Here is a 23,361-nt window from a genome sequence, read left to right as displayed (position 1 = left end):
AAATAATATCATTTCTAGACTTTAAAGATTTTACAGCAGCTACATCATTCAAGGTAAAATTACTCTTTTGGTTTTTATTATGCTTATTTTTATTATTCACTTTGCATGATGACATTTCCTTTCCACCATATTTACCCTTAATAACTTTTTCCTGTAATTTAGCAATATTATTTTTTACTAAATTAATATATGTTTCCACACTGTGGTTACTCTGTGGAGGTAAGAAAGTACTTGTTTTCTTTAACCCTAATTGTGCTAAATTGAAGGCAGCTTTCTCTTTCTTAACAGCTTCACCATAAATTGGGTTAAACATAAAGCTTTTCAACCTAAGATTCCTAAAAATATCTAAACAGGTCTTTACTCAATTGAAAAAAGTCACAGTCTCTCCTAGGGCAAAAGGAAAGCCCTTTATTAAGGGTACTGAGTTCATTTTGTGAGAGTTCCACATTAGAAATATTAATAACCATGTCTTCCACATCAATGTTAAAGCCAGACTTACTAGTTGCTGGTACTTCAATAACATCCTTTACGTTCACTTATGTTTGCCCCTTGTCGACCGCAACTGCCTCTGCTGTTTCCCTTTTGGTGCAGTTGTGCTTACGTCCACCTCTGCGTGGTCGACTTCTGAGTCCCCCGGGGATGCATCCGAAGATCCGGAGCTGCTTCTACTTCTTGCGGGGTAACGGTTACGGCGTCTCTGGAAACCGGAAGTTGATCTACGTCCTGCTCCGATTCTGCAGGTAATCATTTTCGTCTCTAGCGAATTTAGTTCGCTTACGCTCTTCAATCACTTTTTTGAGATCTACCACCTTCATATTCACATCTTTTAACACTTTCGTAAATTCATCAGTTGGCAAGGAATTTTTTATTTCTGCTTCCATTGCTGACAGCTTAATATATTGGTCACCAATTTCTGTATTTAGGCAGTCCACGGTTAGGACCATTAGGGCCATAGAACATTTATTTAGAATTTGTTCAAATTTCTCACAATATGCAATGTTATCCTTCATTAAAGTGGGGCGTGCACTCATGCAAAGTCCTCTTGGTATTCTTTTAACCCTGTGGTACTTGGCCAAGGTGGTTGCATGCAAATCATAAGCAACCCTTTTCTTGTGTAGCCTCTCAAAATCTTTTGAAACTGTTTCAGTAGGAGCTGTTTTTAGAAAGTCTCTAGACCCTTTTGTTAAGGTTGTAATGCGAGCAGCTTCCATATCTGTATATGAAAACGTTTTCAAAACTTGTTGTGTAGCTTCCATTCTGTATCTTTTGGTAAATTCCCATTGGGGTCTAGGTGCACGGATTACAAGTGGAAAACTTCAATCCAAAGCCAAAAATGTTAATCCAGCACACAGCGACCCTTGCATGCCACTCCAGAGGCCCACTCACGTCTCTGAATACTCAAATATATCCACAATGAGTAGCAGCAAAAAAAGTGTATTATTGTTTAACACAACAACATCAGCAGCGACGTTTCGGTATTTCTACCTTAAAGGGACAGTATACACTCATTTTCATATAACTGCATGTAATAGACACTACTATAAAGAATAATATGCACAGATACTGATATAAAAATCCAGTATAAAACTGTTTAAAAACTTACTTAGAAGCTGTCACTTTGGCTCTGTTGAAAAGGCAGCAGGAAAGCCCACTGCAAGTGGCAAATAAGACACTCCCCCCCTCCCCCTTCTTTTGCATATGAAAAGACCCTTTACACAAACAGGAGCAAGCTGGAGTAGGTAGTCGAGCGTATTCACATAAAACTTTGGGGCTTGGTTAGGAGTCTGAAAATCAGAGCAATGTTATTTAAAAATAAGCAAAACTATACATTAATTTTTTTAAAAAACTTTATGGGCTATATAAATAGATTATCTACAAAACATTTATGCAAAGAAAAAATGAGTGTATAATGTCCCTTTAATCATGCTAAATCATGCTAAATATAACACTGAACTGATTCTATTTATACTTGTTCACCACTAGGTGGCACTACAGTGTCAACATCATATTAACCCTTTTTATACCATTATATCAAATAATTTCAAACATAACCAATATTTTTTAAAACAACACTATATATATACACATAGCCCTAGAGTATATCTAGAGACATAGAATCATAATAGAAAACTCCCTTATACAGATATTATTATACAATAATCAGAACAATCATTTTATAAGAATACAGACATATCCAAATCTCTATTTAACCCATTAGGCTCCATTGTGCCTAATACTCCCGGTATGGGAAATTAGTTTTTGCTAGCTTCTTCTCTTAACAAACTATTAATGAAGGGTCATAATTATAAAAAAATATAGCTAATCATGATCTCAAGCTGAAGAACACAAACACAAACACACACACACACATACAATCACATATACAGAACCTGATGCAAACACACATACCCACAACCTATACAGAACCTTAGGCAAACATATACCGACAACCAGACACACATATACAGAACCTGAGGCAAACACACATACCCACAACCAGACACAGCCAGAATCATATATACAGAACCTGACGCAAACACACATACCCAGAACCAGACACACACATACAATCACATATACAGAATCTAAGGCAAACACACATAACCACAACCAGACACACATATACAATCACATATACAGAACCTGACGCAAACACACATACCCAGAACCTTAGACAAACATATACCGACAACCAGACACACAATCACATATACAGTACCTGAGGTAAACACACATACCCACAACCAGAAACACAAACAATCACATATACAGAACCTAACACAAACACACATAACCAGAATCAGACACACACATACAATCACATATACAGAATCTAAGGCAAACACACATAACCACAAGCAGACACACATATACAATCACATATACAGAACCTGACGCAAACACACATACCCAGAAACTTAGACAAATATATACCGACAACCAGACACACATACACAATCACATATACAGTACCTGAGGTAAACACACATACCCACAACCAGAAACACAACAATCACATATACAGAACCTAACACAAACACACATAACCAGAATCAGACACACACATACAATCACATATACAGAATCTAAGGCAAACACACATAACCACAACCAGACACACATATACAATCACATATACAGAACCTGACACAAACACACATACCCATAACGAGGAACACCCACACACAATCACATATACAGAACCTTAGGCAAACACATACCGACAACCAGGTACACACATAACAACAATCACATATACAGAACCTGAGGCAAACACCACATACCCACAACCAGACACACACACATAAAAAACATTCAAAAAGTTCTCCCATATGGTCTACCAGTTAGGATTACTGGTTTTCACCCAGGCAGCCTGGTTTTGACTCTCGGTATGGGAAATCAACTTTTCCTAGCTTCTTCTCTTAACTAACTATTAATTAAGGGTATTAATAGTAAAACAAAATAACTAATCATGATCTCAAGCTGAAGAACACACAAACAGAGATACAATCCCATATACAGAACCTGATGCAAACACACATACCCACAACCTATACAGAACCTTAGGGAACATATACCGACAACTAGACACACAATCACATATACAGAACCTAAGGCAAACACACATACCCACAACCAGACACACACACAATCACATATACCGAGCCTGACGCAAATACACATACCCACAATCACATATACAGAACCTGACGCAAACACCACATACACACAACCAGACACACACAATCACATATACAATCAAACACACATATACAGAAATATGCAGACACTTCTCCCATATGGTCTAGCGGTTAGGATTCCTGGTTTTCACCCAGGCGGCCCGGGTTCGACTCCCGGTATGGGAAATCACGTTTTGCTAGCTTCTTCTCTTAAACTATTAAGGGTCTTAAAGGGACAGTTCACCCAAAAAGTTTCTCCCCTTTAAATTGTTCCCAATGCTTCATTTTACCTGCTGGAGTGTTTTAAATTGTTTACAAGTAGCTCCTTTACCCCTAGTTTGGTATTTGAAATAGCTGATTTAGCCTGTGGTTTCCCAACCTATACTGAAAGTTTTGATACTGGAGTCTCAGCTATTGAATAGCCTAAGTAAACACAGCCAGCAGAAGAGATTACACTCTCAGTGGGGGGCATGATATTTAAGTAATAAAATGAAAATTTCCCATTGTTCTCACTAAGTATTTAGCTTTGGTTTTCTAGACAAATATAAGATAAGGGAGCAAGTGTGTGTACACAAAGTGATAACATAATGAGATAAGATATAACCTGAAGCTCAACCCATTGTAATAGGCTGTGGTTTAAAAGCACAAAACCAGCTACTTCATATTCACAAATAAACCGAAAAATGCAATTTCTCATAAATTTTAAACTCTGCAACTGATATAACAAGTCACTGAAAATACATTCATATAAAAACAATTTTACAGTGTACTGTCCCTTTAATAGTAAAAAAAATATCTAATCATGATCTCAAGCTGAAGAACACACACACACATACAATCACATATACAGAACCTGACTTAAACACACATACCCAGAAAATTAGGAAAACATATACCGACAACCAGACACACATACACAATCACATATACAGAACCTGAGGCAAACACACATACCCACAACCAGACACACACATACAATTACATATACAGAATCTAAGGCAAACAGACATACATATACAATCACATATATCGAAACTGACACAAACACACATACCCACAACCAGGCTTACCCACACAATCACATATACAGAACGATAGGCAAACACATACTGACAACCAGGCACACACATATCCACAATCACATATACAGAACCTGAGGCAAACATCACATACACACAACCAGACATACACATAAAAAGCACTCAGTAAGTTCTCCCATATGGTCTAGCGGTTAGGATTCCTGGTTTTCACCCAGGCGGCCCGGGTTCGACTCCCGGTATGGGAAATCACATTTTGCTAGCTTCTTCTCTTAAACTATTAAGGGTCTTAATAACAAACAAAAAAAAATCATCATGATCTCAAGCTGAAGAACACACACACACACAATCACATATACAGAACCTGACTCAAACACACATACCCAGAACCTTAGGCAAACATATACCGACAACCAGACACACATACACAATCACATATACAGAACCTGAGGCAAACACACATACCCACAACCAAACACACAAAAAAAATCACATATATAGAACCTAAGGCAAATACACACAAACATATAAAATAATCAGCATATGCTCCTATATGGTCTTGCGGTTAGGATTCCTGGTTTTCACCCAGGCGGCCCGAGTTTGACTCCCGATATGGGAAATTAGGTTTTGCTAGCTTCTTCTATTAACAAACTATTAATGAAGGGTCATAATTATAAAAATATATAACTAATCATGCTCTCAAGCTGAAGAACACAAACACACACATACAATCACATATACAGAACCTGACGCAAACACACATACCCAGAAACTTAGGCAAATATATACCAACAACCAGACACACATATATAGAACCTGAGGCAAACACACATACCCACAACCAGACACACACAGAATCACATATACAGAACCTGACGCAAACACACATACCCAGAGCCAGACACACACATACAATCACATATACAGAATCTAAGGCAAACACACATAACCACAACCAGACACACCTATACAATCACATATACAGAACCTGACGCAAACACACATACCCAGAACCTTAGACAAACATATACCGACAACCAGACACACATACACAATCACATATACAGTACCTGAGGTAAACACACATACCCACAACCAGAGACACAATCACATATACAGAACCTAACACAAACACACATAACCAGAATCAGACACACGCCTACAATCACATATACAGAACCTAAGGCAAACACACATAACCACAACCAGACACACATATACAATCACACATACAGAACTAGACGCAAACACACATACCCAGAACCTTAGACAAACATATACCGACAACCAGACACACATACACAATCACATATACAGTACCTGAGGTAAACACACATACCCACAATCAGAGACACAAACAATCACATATATAGAACCTAACACAAACACACATAACCAGAATCAGACACACACATACAATCACATATACAGAACCTGACACAAACACACCCACCCACAACCAGGCACACCCACACACAATCACATATATAGAACCTTAGGCAAACACATACTGTCAACCAGACACACACATAACCACAATCACACTTTCAGAACCTGAGTAAAATGCACATACCCATAACCAGGCACACCCACACACAATCACATATACAGAACCTTAGGTAAGCACATACCGACAACCAGGTACACACATAACCACAATCACATATACAGAACCTGAGACAAACACCACATACCCAAAACCAGACACAAACACATAAAAAACATTCAAAAAGTTCTCTTATATGGTCTAGCAGTTATGGTTTTCACCCATGCGGCCCAGGTTCGACTCCCGGTATGGGAAGTCAAGTTTTGCTAGCTTCTTCTCTTAACAAACTATTAATGAAGGGTCATATTAGTAAAAAAAATAACTAATCATGATCTCAAGCTAAAGAACACACAAACACACATACAATCCGATATACAGAACCTGATGCAAACACACATACCCACAACCAGACACACACACACAATCACATATACCGAGCCTGACGCAAACACAAATACCCAGAACCAGACACACACAATCAAATATACAGAATATAAGGCAAACACATACGGACAACCAGACACACACATACCCACAATCACATATACAGAACCTGAGGCAAACACCACATATATTCAGAAAAAAGTCAGGAGCCGCAGCAATAAACTATAATGTCTTTATTTAACAATAAAACAGGTCTGGTAACAGCATAGATACTGACATGCCCTTCAGTTTAATGATAAGCTTACGCGTTTCGGCATTATCGCCGTATTCATAGCTCTCAAAGTTCCTTACAACTGTTAGGCCTAATAAAGGAATAAAAATCACCGGATTGGCTGTTGGGCATTAATTGTTTAACTCATTCATGTCCTATTAGTTTCAGGATTCCCTGTTAACATAAACTCTTACCAATATGTACTACCTGTAGGTCAAATAAGGGACTTGACTACAATTAAAGGGAAAGTATAAAGTGAAACCTCCCTCATAATAAGCATATATATATATACTGGACATTACACCACTATTGCTAAATGTTAATCTAATTTTATCTAAAGGTGATTAGACTCACTTCAAACCTTAATATTCACTGTCTGCTTCCTTCTTAATCTGAATAGAACTGAATGCCTTTAAATAATATGTTCTATTGAAAAATATGTTCCATTTTAAAAACATGTTCTATTTTATTCTATTTTAACATGTTCTATTTTAAAGACATACCAGGCAACTCTTGCTTACTATTCCGCCTATGTTCCTATATTAGAGCATACAAAATGCTATTTAGTGATTTTATAGAATTTATGAGAAAATATTCTATTCATATTCCTCAATTTTCTCAAATATTTACAGAGCTAAAACATTTCACGCAAAACAATTAGGTGCTTTTATCTAAACATAAATGGCTCTGTTATTGAGTAATAAAACCATCAACAATAGAGTATAGGGGCTACAAGATATTTCATAGAGGATATACTATCTTGGCCTGTTGCATGCTTAGTTCCAGTGATTTATAAGGTCATAGGCTGAATTTAGCCCAATAGGATGTCTTGTTCTCATTTGAAATATCCAAAAGATCTCCCTTCGTGCGAGTGCTGTCTTCCTATCCCCCCCTCTTCGACCAGCCTTTACGCTCTCTATTATGGTCCATTTAAAGCTTGAATTATTTTTGTTATGGACCAATTTGAAATGCTGGACGAGTGGGATTGTCAGGGTACCAGCCTTGATATCGGAGAGATGTTCTCTAATGCGTACTCTGGTCTCCCTTGTGGTCATCCCTACATACTGCAAACCACAGGTCGCACAACTTGCCAGGTAAACTGTGAATGTATTTCTACAATTCATGCACTCTCTGTGATCGTAATGTTTTTGAGTAACACTACATATGAAGCCTTCACCTGTCTGCAGATGTTCGCATGCTTTGCATGTGATATTACTGCACCTGTAGACTCCTTTAAATCTGAGCCAAGAGCTTGTCTCCTCTCTTGGTGCCTCTTTAAGTTGTGTGGGGGCCAGAATATTTCCTACAGAGACCCCTCTTCTAAAGGAGCATCTACATCCCTTGTCTACAAGTTCTGATAAAGCTTCATCAGCCGCTAACATTTTGAAGTGTTTTCTCACTATTTGACAAATATTGTTATACTGTGTGCTGTAATCAGTGACAAAGAAAATATCTCCACTCCTTTTAGTCTTTGGTTCTCTCTTTTCTAATAGTGTCTCTCTATTAGAACCCAAGACTTCTTTTCTTACTCTGTTGATAACATGTGGTTTATAACCTCTCTTTGAAAGTCGTTCAGACAATTGATCTGCATGTATCTCATATTGGTCATTATTGCTACAATTCCGCTTCAATCTGGTGAACTGGCCTTTAGCCACAGACCTGAACACCTGCTTGGGATGACTGCTCCTGGCATGGAGGAGCGTGTTGCCCGAAATAGGCTTCCTGTATACTTCAGTTTCAACACCGACATTGGGGATCCCAATCAAAGTGAGATCTAGGAAATTGATTCTTATCCTATTGATTTCAAAGGTGAACTCCAAACCAATGTCGTTGTTGTTAAGCCATTCCACAAAGGTTTTTGCACCTTTTTCAGTGCCCTGCCATACCAGGAGCAGATCATCTATATACCGCTTAAAAAAACAGAATTTATGTTTACCTGATAAATTACTTTCTCCAACGGTGTGTCCGGTCCACGGCGTCATCCTTACTTGTGGGATATTCTCTTCCCCAACAGGAAATGGCAAAGAGCCCAGCAAAGCTGGTCACATGATCCCTCCTAGGCTCCGCCTTCCCCAGTCATTCGACCGACGTAAAGGAGGAATTTTTGCATAGGAGAAATCATATGATACCGTGGTGACTGTAGTTAAAGAAAATAAATCATCAGACCTGATTAAAAAACCAGGGCGGGCCGTGGACCGGACACACCGTTGGAGAAAGTAATTTATCAGGTAAACATAAATTCTGTTTTCTCCAACATAGGTGTGTCCGGTCCACGGCGTCATCCTTACTTGTGGGAACCAATACCAAAGCTTTAGGACACGGATGATGGGAGGGAGCAAATCAGGTCACCTAGATGGAAGGCACCACGGTTTGCAAAACCTTTCTCCCAAAAATAGCCTCAGAAGAAGCAAAAGTATCAAATTTGTAAAAGTTGGTAAAAGTGTGCAGTGAAGATCAAGTCGCTGCCGTACATATCTGATCAACAGAAGCCTCGTTCTTAAAGGCCCATGTGGAAGCCACGGCCCTAGTGGAATGAGCTGTGATTCTGTCAGGAGGCTGCCGTCCGGCAGTCTCATAAGCCAATCTGATGATGCTTTTAAGCCAAAAAGATAGAGAGGTAGAAGTTGCTTTTTGACCTCTCCTTTTACCAGAATAAACAACAAACAAGGAAGATGTTTGTCTGAAATCCTTTGTAGCATCTAAATAGAATTTTAGAGCACGGACAACGTCCAAATTGTGTAAAAAACGTTCCTTCTATGAAACTGGATTCGGACACAAAGAAGGTACAACTATCTCCTGGTTAATATTTTGGTTGGAAACAACCTTCGGAAGAAAACCAGGCTCAGTACGTAAAACCACCTTATCTGCATGGACCAGATAGGGCAGAGAACACTGCAGAGCAGATAACTCAGAAACTCTACTAGCGGAAGAAATTGCAACCTAAAACAAAACTTTCCAAGATAATAACTTAATATCTACGGAATGTAAGGGTTCAAACGGAACCCCTTGAAGAACTGAAAGAACTAGATTAAGACTCCAGGGAAGAGTCAAAGGTCTGTAAACAGGCTTGATTCTAACCAGAGCCTGAACAAACGCTTAAACGTCTGGCACAGCTGCCAGCCTTTTGTGAAGTAAAACAGATAAAGCAGAGATCTGTCCCTTCAGAGAACTCGCAGAAAATCCTTTCTCCAAACCTTCTTGTAGAAAGGAAGAATCTTAGGAATTTTTATCTTGTTCCATGGGAATCCTTTAGATTCACACCAACAGATATATTTTTTCCATATATTATGGTAAATTTTTCTAGTTACAGGCTTTCTAGCCTGAATAAGAGTATCTATTACAGAATCTGAAAACCCACGCTTTGATAAAATCAAGCGTTCAAACTCCAAGCAGTCAGTTGGAGGAAAACCAGATTCGGATGTTCGAATGGACCCTGAATAAGAAGATCCTGTCTCAAAGGTAGTTTCCATGGTGGAGCCGATGACACATTCACCAGGTCTGCATACCAAGTCCTGCGTGGCCACACAGGAACTATCAAGGTCACCGAAGCCCTCTCCAGATTGATCCTGGCTACCAGCCTGGGAATGAGAGGAAACGGTGGGAATACGTAAGCTAGGTTGAAGATCCAAGGTGCTACTATTGTATCCAATAGAGTCGCCTTGGGATCCCTGGATTTGGACCCGTAACAAGGGACCATGAAGTTCTGACGAGAGGCCATCAGAACCATGTCTGGAATGCCCCATAATTGAGTAATTTGGGCAAAGATTTCCAGATGGAGTTCCCACTCCCCCGGATGCTCCTCCATCGCCAGGGAACTCCTTGTTACCCCCTGATGGTTGATATATGTAACAGTCGTCATGATGTCTGATTGAAACCTTATGAATTTGGCCTTTGCTAGTCGAGGCCAAGCCTTGAGAGCATTGAATATCGCTCTCAGTTCCATTATGCTTATCGGGAGAAGAGAGTCTTCCCGAAACCATAGACCCTGAGTTTTCAGGGGTTCCCAGACCGCGCCCCAGCCCACCAGACTGGCGTCGGTCGTGACAATGACCTACTCTGGTCTGCGGAAGCTCATTCCCTGTGACAGGTTGTCCAGGGTCAGCCACCAACGGAGTGAATCTCTGGTTATTTGATCTACTTGTATCGTCGGAGACAAGTCTGTATAATCCCCATTCCACTGTCTGAGCATGCACAGGTGCAATGGTCTTAGATGAATTCGTGCAAAAGGAACTATGTCCATTGCCGCAACCATCAAACCTATTACTTCCATGGACTGCGCTATGGAAGGAAGAAGAACAGAATGAAGTACCTGACAAGAGCTTAGAAGTTTTGATTTTCTGGCCTCTGTCAGAAAAACCTTCATTTCTAAGGAAACTATTATTGTTCCCAAGAAGGGAACTCTTGTTGACGGGGACAGAGAACTTTTTTCTATGTTCACTTTCCACCTGTGAGATCTGAGAAAGGCTAGGACAATGTCCGTATAAGCCCTTGCTTTTGACAGAGACGACACTTGAATCAGGATGTCGTCCAAGTAAGGTACTACTGCAATGCCCCTTGGTCTTAGCACCGCTAGAAGGGACCCTAGTACCCTTGTGAAAATCCTTGGAGCAGTGGCTAATCCGAATGGAAGTGCCACAGGTAATGCTTGTCCAGAAAGGCGAACCTTAGGAACCGAAAATGTTCCTTGTGGATAGGAATACGTAGGTACGCATCCTTTAAGTCCACCGTAGTCATGAATTGACCTTCCTGGGTGGTAGGAAGGATCGTTCGAATGGTTTCCATTTTGAATGATGAAACCCTTAGAAACTTGTTTAGAATCTTGAGATCTAAAATAGGTCTGAATATTCCCTCTTTTTTGGGAATTATGAACAGGTTGGAGTAAAAACCCATCCCTTGTTCTCCTAATGGAACAGGATGAATCACTCCCATGCTTAACAGGTCTTCTACACGGTGTAAGAATGCCTGTTCGAAGATAATTGAGACCCGTGGAGCCTTCCCCTTGGGGGTAGTTCCCTGAATTCCAGGAGATAACCTTGAGAAACTATTTCTAGCGCCCAAGGATCCTGAACATCTCTTGCCCCAGCCTGAGCAAAGAGAGAAAGTCTGCCCCCCACCAGATCCTTCCCAGATCGGGGGCCAACACTTCATGCTGTTTTGGTAGCAGTGGCAGGTGACTTGGCCTGCTTACCCTTGTTCCAGCCTTGCATCGGCCTCCAGGCTGGCTTGGTTTGAGAAGTATTACCCTCTTGCTTAGAGGGTGTAGAATTTGAGGCTGGTCCGTTTCTGCGAAAGGGACGAAATTTGGCTTCTTTTTAGCCTTAAAAGACCTATCCAGAGGAAGGGCGTGGCCCTTTCCCCCAGTGATGTCTGAAATAATCTCTTTCAAGTCAGGGCCAAACAGTGTTTTACCCTTGAAAGGGATGGTAAGCAAAAGCGCTCTGCGCGCCACGATAGCAAACCCTGAATTATTCGCCGCTAATCTAGCTAATTGCAAAGCGGCATCTAAAATAAAAAAGAGTTAGCCAATTTAAGAGCTTGAACTCTGTCCAAAACCTCCTCGTACGAAGATTCTTTATTGAGCGACTTTTCTAGTTCTTCGAACCAGAAACACGCAGCTGTAGTGACAGGAACAATGCATGAAATTGGTTGTAGAAGGTAACCTTGCTGAACAAACATCTTTTTAAGCAAACCCTCTAACCTTTAATCCATAGGATCTTGAAAGCACAACTATCTTCTATAGGAATAGAAGTGCGTTTGTTTAGAGTAGAAACCGCCCCCTCGACCTTGGGGACTGTATGCTATAAGTCCTTTCTGGGGTCGACTATAGGAACTAATTTCTTAAATATAGGGGGAGGACAAAAGGTATGCCGGGCCTTTCCCACTCCTTATTTACTATGTCCGCCACCCGCTTGGGTATAGGAAAAAAATCGGGGGGCACCGGAACCTCTAGGAACTTGTCCATCTTACCTAATTTCTCTGGAATGACCAAATTGTCACAATCATCCAGAGTAGATAATACCTCCTTAAGTAGTGCGTGGAGATGTTGAAATTTAAATTTAAAAGTTACAATATCAGGTTCTGCTTGTTGAGAAATTTTCCCTGAATCTGAAATTTCTCCCTCAGACAAAACCTCCCTCCTGGCCCCTTCAGATAGGTGTGAGGGTATGTCAGAACAGATATCATCAGCGTCCTCTTGCTCTTCAGTGTTTAAAACAGAGCAATCACGCTTTCTCTGATAAGTAGGCATTTTGGAAAAAATGCATGCAATAGAATTATCCATTACAGCCATTAATTGTTGTATGGTAATAAGTATTGGCACACTAGATGTACTAGGAGCCTCTTGTGTGGGCAAAACTGGTGTAGACACAGAAGGGGATGATGCAGTACCATGCTTACTCCCCTCATTAGAGGAATCATCTTGGGCAATATCATATCTATGGCATTATTATCCCTACTTTGTTTGGACATTATGACACAAATATATCACATATATTTAAATGGGGAGACACATTGGCTTTCATACATATAGAACATCGTTATCTGATGGTTCAGACATGTTAAACAGGCTTAAACTTGTCAACAAAGCACAAAAAACGTTTTACAATAAAACCGTTACTGTCCCTTTAAATTTCAAACTGAACACACTTTATTACTGAATATGTGAAAAAGTATGAAGGAATTGTTCAAATTTCACCAAAAATTCACCACAGTAACTTAAAGCCTTAAAAGTATTGCACACCAAATTTGAAAGCTTTAACCCTTAAAATAACGGAACCGGAGCCGTTTTTACATTTAACCCCTATACAGTCCCAGGTATCTGCTTTGCTGAGACCCAACCAAGCCCAGAGGGGAATACGATACCAAATGATGCCTTCTATAAGCTTTTTCAGTGGTTCTTAGCTCCTCACACATGCATCTGCATGCCATGCTTTCCAAAAACAACTGCGCATTAGAGGCGCGAAAATGAGGCTCTGTCTATGACTAGAAAAGGCCCCCAGTGAAAAAGGTGTCCAATACAGTGCCTGCCGTTTTTATTAAAACAATCCCCAAGATTTAACAACTATTAAAAGTAATAATCTGCCAAATATACTTAGTAAAGTAATCGTTTTAGCCCAGAAAAATGTCTACCAGTTTTTTAAGCCCTAATGAAGCCCTTTATTCTTTTACTTAAACTAAGAAAATGGCTTACCGGTTCCCATAGGGAAAATGACAGCTTCCAGCATTACCGAGTCTTGTTAGAAATGTGTCATACCTCAAGCAGCAAGTGTCTGCTCACTGTTTCCCCCAACTGAAGTTAATTCCTCTCAACAGTCCTGTGTGGAAACAGCCATCGATTTTAGTAACGGTTGCTAAAATCATTTTCCTCTTACAAACAGAAATCTTCATCTCTTTCCTGTTTCAGAGTAAATAGTACATACCAGCACTATTTTAAAATAACAAACTCTTGATTGAAGAATAAAAACTACATTTAAACACCAAAAAACTCTAAGCCATCTCCGTGGAGATGTTGCCTGTACAACGGCAAAGAGAATGACTGGGGAAGGCGGAGCCTAGGAGGGATCATGTGACCAGCTTTGCTGGGCTCTTTGCCATTTCCTGTTGGGGAAGAGAATATCCCACAAGTAAGGATGACGCCGTGGACCGGACACACCTATGTTGGAGAAACTGTATATTGTCCCTGTGGGGGTTCTCATCTCCATAGATGCGGGACAGCTCCCACCACCCCATGAAAAGGTTGGCGAAAGAGGGCGCGAATTTCACGCCCATAGCTGTCCCGCACCTCCGGAGATAAAACACCCCCTCAAAGGAAAAGTAGTTGTGTGTTAATAGGTATCGCACGACCCTCAGTACATATTGTATTAAGTCTTCTGAAAAGCGGTTGTCTCTTCGCAGAAAAAATTTGATAGCCCTTAGACCCTTGTCGTGCTGAATAGACGTGTACAACGCTCTCACATCTATGGTTAACCACATATCCTCATCCTCCCAATTCAAAGTTCTCATCAATTTTAAAACATGAGTAGTATCCTGCAGAAAACTTGGAAGGTCACCTACCAACGGCTGCAATACACTATCCACCCATTGTGAGATTCTTTCAAGTAGTGATCCTATCCCACTCACAATGGGCCTACCTGTGACCCCCTCCAGGGATTTATGAACCTTAGGTAGGTGGTTAAAAATAGGTATAATAAGGTTGTCTACCAGGAGAAAGTCACAGGTAGGCCCATCCAGGATACCCAATTCACTGCCATCATCAATGATCTGTGTAAGTTCTCTTTTGAACCTATTCGTGGGGTCACACCCTAAAACCATGTAGTGGCGTGTATCTTGAAGCTGTCTTACCGCTTCGGTCACAAATTGTTCCCTTGACATTACCACAACCGAGCCCCCCTTGTCCGCACCCCTAATAACCAGACCCTCATTGGTCTGTAAACTTTTTAGGGCTTCTCTCTCCTTGAAACTTAAGTTGTGTTGTTTACTAAGGGGAGCTTGGTGTAGCAATGTTAGGTCTTTTTCAATTCTTTCCTGGAAAGCCTCAAGTATATTACCCCTGTAGTGAATGGGATAAAATTTGGAAGTTTCCTTAAATTTGGGTAATTGATATGCCTCCCTGTGCTCATCAATTGCTCCTTCAGACAGAAGTGACTCCATGCTTACTATATCACAATTCTCATTGAAGGTAAATTCATTTCTAGTACTCTGATTGGCCACATTCCCAGTGATTCCCACATTTACTTCACCATCCTCAGTATTATGGAAATATTTTTTCACTGTCAAACCTCTAATCAATTTATTTACATCAACAAGTGTGTTGAACAAATTAAATTTTTGTGACGGCACAAATCCTAGGCCTAAACCTAAAACCCTTATCTCCATGTCTGATAATACATAGTTGGATAGATTGATCACACTCATGTCGTTGCTCACTGGTACTTGCTCCCTTGTCTGCCTCGCCTGGTTGACCTGCGGTTTTGTCTCACTTGACCACCTTGGTCCCCTCTGCCTCTCCCCCCTCCCTCCGGTTTCTTGGGGGGAAGGCGAAAAACCTGTTCCAAATCCTGCTCCTGGTATGGCGGGGCACTGAAAAAGGTGCAAAGACCTTTGTGGAATGGCTTAACAACAACGACATTGGTTTGGAGTTCACCTTTGAAATCAATAGGATAAGAATCAATTTCCTAGATCTCACTTTGATTGGGATCCCCAATGTCGGTGTTGAAACTGAAGTATACAGGAAGCCTATTTCGGGCAACACGCTCCTCCATGCCAGGAGCAGTCATCCCAAGCAGGTGTTCAGGTCTGTGGCTAAAGGCCAGTTCACCAGATTGAAGCGGAATTGTAGCAATAATGACCAATATGAGATACATGCAGATCAATTGTCTGAACGACTTTCAAAGAGAGGTTATAAACCACATGTTATCAACAGAGTAAGAAAAGAAGTCTTGGGTTCTAATAGAGAGACACTATTAGAAAAGAGAGAACCAAAGACTAAAAGGAGTGGAGATATTTTCTTTGTCACTGATTACAGCACACAGTATAACAATATTTGTCAAATAGTGAGAAAACACTTCAAAATGTTAGCGGCTGATGAAGCTTTATCAGAACTTTTAGACAAGGGATGTAGATGCTCCTTTAGAAGAGGGGTCTCTGTAGGAAATATTCTGGCCCCCACACAACTTAAAGAGGCACCAAGAGAGGAGACAAGCTCTTGGCTCAGATTTAAAGGAGTCTACAGGTGCAGTAATATCACATGCAAAGCATGCGAACATCTGCAGACAGGTGAAGGCTTCATATGTAGTGTTACTCAAAAACATTACGATCACAGAGAGTGCATGAATTGTAGAAATACATTCACAGTTTACCTGGCAAGTTGTGCGACCTGTGGTTTGCAGTATGTAGGGATGACCACAAGGGAGACCAGAGTACGCATTAGAGAACATCTCTCCGATATCAAGGCTGGTACCCTGACAACCCCACTCGTCCAGCATTTCAAATTGGTCCATAACAAAAATAATTCAAGCTTTAAATGGACCATAATAGAGAGCGTAAAGGCTGGTCGAAGAGGGGGGGGGGGATAGGAAGACAGCACTCGCACGAAGGGAGATCTTTTGGATATTTCAAATGAGAACAAGACATCCTATTGGGCTAAATTCAGCCTATGACCTTATAAATCACTGGAACTAAGCATGCAACAGGCCAAGATAGTATATCCTCTATGAAATATCTTGTAGCCCCTATACTCTATTGTTGATGGTTTTATTACTCAATAACAGAGCCATTTATGTTTAGATAAAAGCACCTAATTGTTTTGCGTGAAATGTTTTAGCTCTGTAAATATTTGAGAAAATTGAGGAATATGAATAGAATATTTTCTCATAAATTCTATAAAATCACTAAATAGCATTTTGTATGCTCTAATATAGGAACATAGGCGGAATAGTAAGCAAGAGTTGCCTGGTATGTCTTTAAAATAGAACATGTTAAAATAGAATAAAATAGAACATGTTTTTAAAATGGAACATATTTTTCAATAGAACATATTATTTAAAGACATTCAGTTCTATCCAGATTAAGAAGGAAGCAGACAGTGAATATTAAGGTTTGAAGTGAGTCTAATCACCTGTAGATAAAATTAGATTAACATTTAGCAATAGTGGTGTAATGTCCAGTATATATATATATGCTTATTAGGGAGGTTTCACTTTATACTTTCCCTTTAATTGTAGTCAAGTCCCTTATTTGACCTACAGGTAGTACATATTGGTAAGAGTTTATGTTAACAGGGAATCCTGAAAATAATAGGACATGAATGAGTTAAACAATTAATGCCCAACAGCCAATCCGGTGGTTTTTATTCCTTTATTAGGCCTAACAGTTGTAAGGAACTTTGAGAGCTATGAATACGGCGATAATGCCGAAACGCGTAAGCTTATCATTAAACTGAAGGGCATGTCAGTATCTATGCTGTTACCAGACCTGTTTTATTGTTAAATAAAGACATTATAGTTTATTGCTGCGGCTCCGGACTTTTTTCTGAATATTTGTATTTGAGCCGATTTCTGGATTTGCAGCCTATTCGTGTCCCAGACCCTGTGGATTTACCTGCCAGGATTTGTACGAGGTGACCGAGAGGAGGTCAGTGAGACCAATATCGGAGGACCGGGAATCCCTTTGCCCCCCCACGTAAGTCGGCACCTGGTAGTGACGTCATATTCGAGTGCCGCCAGGAGTGTGAATCAGGCGGCGTGCGGGGAAGCGGGCTTGTCGAGTGAGGAGATTTTTTGCTCCAAGCTGAAGCGCATGGACCCGCGGCCACTGGGGAAATCCAGTCACTCATAGAGCACTACTCATCAGTTCACCGCGCCAGGTTTGTAAGCCGTGAAGATTGGGGGTAAGTACCGAAACCACTATCGCACAATCCACACAAGCCACTATTGCTTAAGACTTTGTCTCCCTTGAAGGGGGACCACTAGAATTTCTGCAAACACCACATACACACATATAAAAAGCACTCAGTAAGTTCTCCCATATGGTCTAGCGGTTAGGATTCCTGGTTTTCACCCAGGCGGCCCGGGTTCGACTCCCGGTATGGGAAATCACATTTTGCTAGCTTCTTCTCTTAAACTATTAAGGGTCTTAATAGTAAAAAAAAAAATCATCATGATCTCAAGCTGAAGAACACACACACACACACACATACAATCACATATACAGAACCTGACTCAAACACACATACCCAGAACCTTAGGCAAACATATACCGACAACCAGACACACATACACAATCACATATACAGAACCTGAGGCAAACACACATACCCACAACTAAACACACAAAAAAAATCACATATATAGAACCTAAGGCAAATACACACAAACATATAAAACAATAAGCATATTCTCCTATATGGTCTTGCGTTTAGGATTCCTGGTTTTCACCCAGGCGGCCCGAGTTTGACTCCCAATATGGGAAATTAGGTTTTGCTAGCTTCTTCTATTAACAAACTATTAATGAAGGGTCATAATTATAAAAATATATAACTAATCATGCTCTCAAGCTGAAGAACACAAACACACACATACAATCACATATACAGAACCTGACGCAAACACACATACCCAGAACCTTAGGCAAATATATACCAACAACCAGACACACATATATAGAACCTGAGGCAAACACACATACCCACAACCAGACACACATAGAATCACATATACAGAACCTGACGCAAACACACATACCCAGAGCCAGACACACACATACAATCACATATACAGAATCTAAGGCAAACACACATAACCACAACCAGACACACATATACAATCACATATACAGAACCTGACGCAAACACACATACCCAGAACCTTAGACAAACATATACCGACAACCAGACACACATACACAATCACATATACAGTACCTGAGGTAAACACACATACCCACAACCAGAGACACAATCACATATACAGAACCTAACACAAACACACATAACCAGAATCAGACACACGCATACAATCACATATACAGTACCTGAGGTAAACACACATACCCACAACCAGAGACACAATCACATATACAGAACCTAACACAAACACACATAACCAGAATCAGACACACGCATACAATCACATATACAGAATCTAAGGCAAACATACATAACCAGACACACATTTACAATCACATATACAGAACCTGACACAAACACACCCACCCACAACCAGGCACACCCACACACAATCACATATACAGAACCTTAGGCAAACACATACTGTCAACCAGACACACACATAACCACAATCACATATACAGAACCTGAGACAAACACCACATACCCAAAACCAGACACAAACACATAAAAAACATTCAAAAAGTTCTCCTATATGGTCTAGAGGTTAGGATTCCTGGTTTTCACCCATGCGGCCCAGGTTCGACTCACGGTATGGGAAGTCAAGTTTTGCTAGCTTCTTCTCTTAACAAACTATTAATGAAGGGTCACATTAGTAAAAAAAATAACTAATCATGATCTCAAGCTAAAGAACACACAAACACACATACAATCCGATATACAGAACCTGATGCAAACATACATACCTACAACCAGACACACACACACAATCACATATACCGAGCCTGACGCAAACACAAATACCCAGAACCAGACACACACAATCAAATATACAGAATATAAGGCAAACACATACGGACAACCAGACACACACATACCCACAATCACATATACAGAACCTGAGGCAAACACCACATATACACACAAACATAAAAAAGATTCAGCAAGTTCTCCCATATGGTCTAGCGGTTAGGATTCCTGGTTTTCACCCAGGCGGCCCGGGTTCGACTCCCGGTATGGGAAATCAAGTTTTTCTAGCTTCTTCTCTTAACTAACTATTAATTAAGGGTATTAATAGTAAAAAAAAAAAAAAAAAAAAAAAAACTAATCATGAGCTCAAGCTGAAGAACACACACACATACAATCACATACACAGAACCTGATGCAACCAGACACACATACACAATTACATATACAGAACCTGAGGCAAACACCCATACCCGCAACCAGACACACACATACAATCACATATACAGAATCTAAGGCAAACACACATACCCAGAACCAGACACACACATACCCAATCACATATACAGAACCGGAGGCAAACAAACCCACAACTAGACACACACATACACAATCAAATGTACAAACCCTAAGGCAAACACACATACACACAATTAGACACAAACATACATAACCTGAGGCAAACACCACACACACACAATCACACGCAATCACATATACAGAACCTGAGGCAAACACCACATACACACAAACATTTACAATAACATTTAGACAATTCTCACATATGGTCTAGCGGTTAGGTTTCCTGGTTTTCATCCAGGCGGCCCGGGTTCGACTCCTGGTATTGAAAATCACGTTTTGCTAGTTTCTTCTCTTAACAAACTATTAATTTGCTAAAGGGTCATAATAGTAATTAAAAAAAAAGAAAAAATAACTAATCATGATCTCAAGCTGAAGGGTAATATATTCAGGAGTCATTTGAGGAAGCACTTCTATGTTTAATCTGGGGCAAACACACACATACACAATCACATATACAGAACATGATGCAAACACACATACCCACAACCAGACACACACACACACACAATCACATATACAGAACCTGATGCAAACACACATACCCACACAACAAGACACACACATACCCAATCACATACACAGAGTCTAAGGCAAACACACATAACCACAACCAGACACACATATACAATCACATATACAGAACCTTTCACAAACACACATACCCACAACCAGACAAACACATATACACATAACCACAACCAGAAACACATATACAATCACACATACAGAGCCTGACACTAGGCATATGGCTCTTATCGGCCATCAAAATCTATGTTTCTATGTGTAACCTGGGGCAAACACACAAATACACAATCACATATACAGAACCTGAGGCAAACACACATACCCATAACCAGACACACATATATACAATAACATATAGAGAACCTGAGGCAAACACACATTCCCATAACCAGACACACACATACACAATAACATATACAGAATCTGAGGCAAACACACATACCCACAACAAGACAAACACATACCCAATCACATATACAGAACCTGAGGCAAACATACATTGCCATAACCACACACACACACACACACATATCCAATCACATATACAGAACCAGAGGCAAACACACATACACAATCACATATACAGAACCTGATGCAAACAAACCCACATCTAGACACACACATATAGGGAGTGCAGAATTATTAGGCAAGTTGTATTTTTGAGGATTCATTTTATTATTGAACAACAACCATGTTCTCAATGAACCAAAAAACTCATTAATATCAAAGCTGAATATTTTTGAAAGTAGTTTTTAGTTTGTTTTTAGTTTTAGCTATTTTAGGGGGATATCTGTGTGTGCAGGTGACTATTACTGTGCATAATTATTAGGCAACTTAACAAAAAACAAATATATACCCATTTCAATTATTTATTTTTACCAGTGAAACCAATATAACATCTCAACATTCACAAATATACATTTCTGACATTCAAAAACAAAACAAAAACAAATCAGTGACCAATATAGCCACCTTTCTTTGCAAGGACACTCAAAAGCCTGCCATCCATGGATTCTGTCAGTGTTTTGATCTGTTCACCATCAACATTGCGTGCTGCAGCAACCACAGCCTCCCAGACACTGTTCAGAGAGGTGTACTGTTTTCCGTCCTTGTAAATCTCACATTTGATGATGGACCACAGGTTCTCAATGGGGTTCAGATCAGGTGAACAAGGAGGCCATGTCATTAGATTTTCTTATTTTATACCCTTTCTTGCCAGCCACGCTGTGGAGTACTTGGACGCGTGTGATGGAGCATTGTCCTGAATGAAAATCATGTTTTTCTTGAAGGATGCAGACTTCTTCCTGTACCACTGCTTGAAGAAGGTGTCTTCCAGAAACTGGCAGTAGGACTGGGAGTTGAGCTTGACTCCATCCTCAACCCGAAAAGGCCCCACAAGCTCATCTTTGATGATACCAGCCCAAACCAGTACTCCACCTCCACCTTGCTGGCGTCTGAGTCGGACTGGAGCTCTCTGCCCTTTACCAATCTAGCCACGGGCCCATTTATCTGGCCCATCAAGACTCACTCTCATTTCATCAGTCCATAAAACCTTAGAAAAATCAGTCTTGAGATATTTCTTGGCCCAGTCTTGACGTTTCAGCTTGTGTGTCTTGTTCAGTGGTGGTCGTCTTTCAGCCTTTCTTACCTTGGCCATGTCTCTGAGTATTGCACACCTTGTGCTTTTGGGCACTCCAGTGATGTTGCAGCTCTGAAATATGGCCAAACTGGTGGCAAGTGGCATCTTGGCAGCTGCACGCTTGACTTTTCTCAGTTCATGGGCAGTTATTTTGCGCCTTGGTTTTTCCACACGCTTCTTGCGACCCTGTTGACTATTTTGAATGAAACGCTTGATTGTTCGATGATCACGCTTCAGAAGCTTTGCAATTTTAAGAGTGCTGCATCCCTCTGCAAGATATCTCACTATTTTTGACTTTTCTGAGCCTGTCAAGTCCTTCTTTTGACCCATTTTGCCAAAGGAAAGGAAGTTGCCTAATAATTATGCACACATGATATAGGGTGTTGATGTCATTAGACCACACCCCTTCTCATTACAGAGATGCACATCACCTAAAATGCTTAATTGGTAGTAGGCTTTCGAGCCTATACAGCTTGGAGTAAGACAACATGCATAAAGAGGATGATGTGGTCAAAATACTAATTTGCCTAATAATTCTGCACTCCCTGTACACAATCAAATATACAAAACTAAGGCAAACACACATACCCACAACCAGACACACACA

General features: G+C 40.3%; 4 non-coding genes across 4 annotated transcripts; all 4 read left to right on the top strand.

Moving 5' to 3' along the window:
• The first annotated feature begins 3,794 nt into the window (after positions 1 to 3,794).
• Positions 3,795 to 3,866, top strand: TRNAE-UUC (transfer RNA glutamic acid (anticodon UUC)). Its single transcript has one exon. It is a non-coding gene; the product is annotated as a tRNA-Glu (tRNA).
• A 1,027-nt stretch (positions 3,867 to 4,893) lies between these two features.
• Positions 4,894 to 4,965, top strand: TRNAE-UUC (transfer RNA glutamic acid (anticodon UUC)). The gene has a single exon. It is a non-coding gene; the product is annotated as a tRNA-Glu (tRNA).
• Positions 4,966 to 18,436: 13,471 nt separating this feature from the next.
• Positions 18,437 to 18,508, top strand: TRNAE-UUC (transfer RNA glutamic acid (anticodon UUC)). The gene has a single exon. It is a non-coding gene; the product is annotated as a tRNA-Glu (tRNA).
• Positions 18,509 to 20,212: 1,704 nt separating this feature from the next.
• Positions 20,213 to 20,284, top strand: TRNAE-UUC (transfer RNA glutamic acid (anticodon UUC)). Its single transcript has one exon. It is a non-coding gene; the product is annotated as a tRNA-Glu (tRNA).
• The last annotated feature ends 3,077 nt before the right edge of the window (positions 20,285 to 23,361 follow it).

The sequence above is a fragment of the Bombina bombina genome, chromosome 12 (genome assembly GCF_027579735.1).
Source record: "Bombina bombina isolate aBomBom1 chromosome 12, aBomBom1.pri, whole genome shotgun sequence".
In the NCBI taxonomy this organism is placed as follows: domain Eukaryota; kingdom Metazoa; phylum Chordata; class Amphibia; order Anura; family Bombinatoridae; genus Bombina; species Bombina bombina.
The sequence above is the reverse complement of the archived record's forward strand: the minus strand, read 5'-3'. Positions and strand labels throughout refer to the sequence as shown.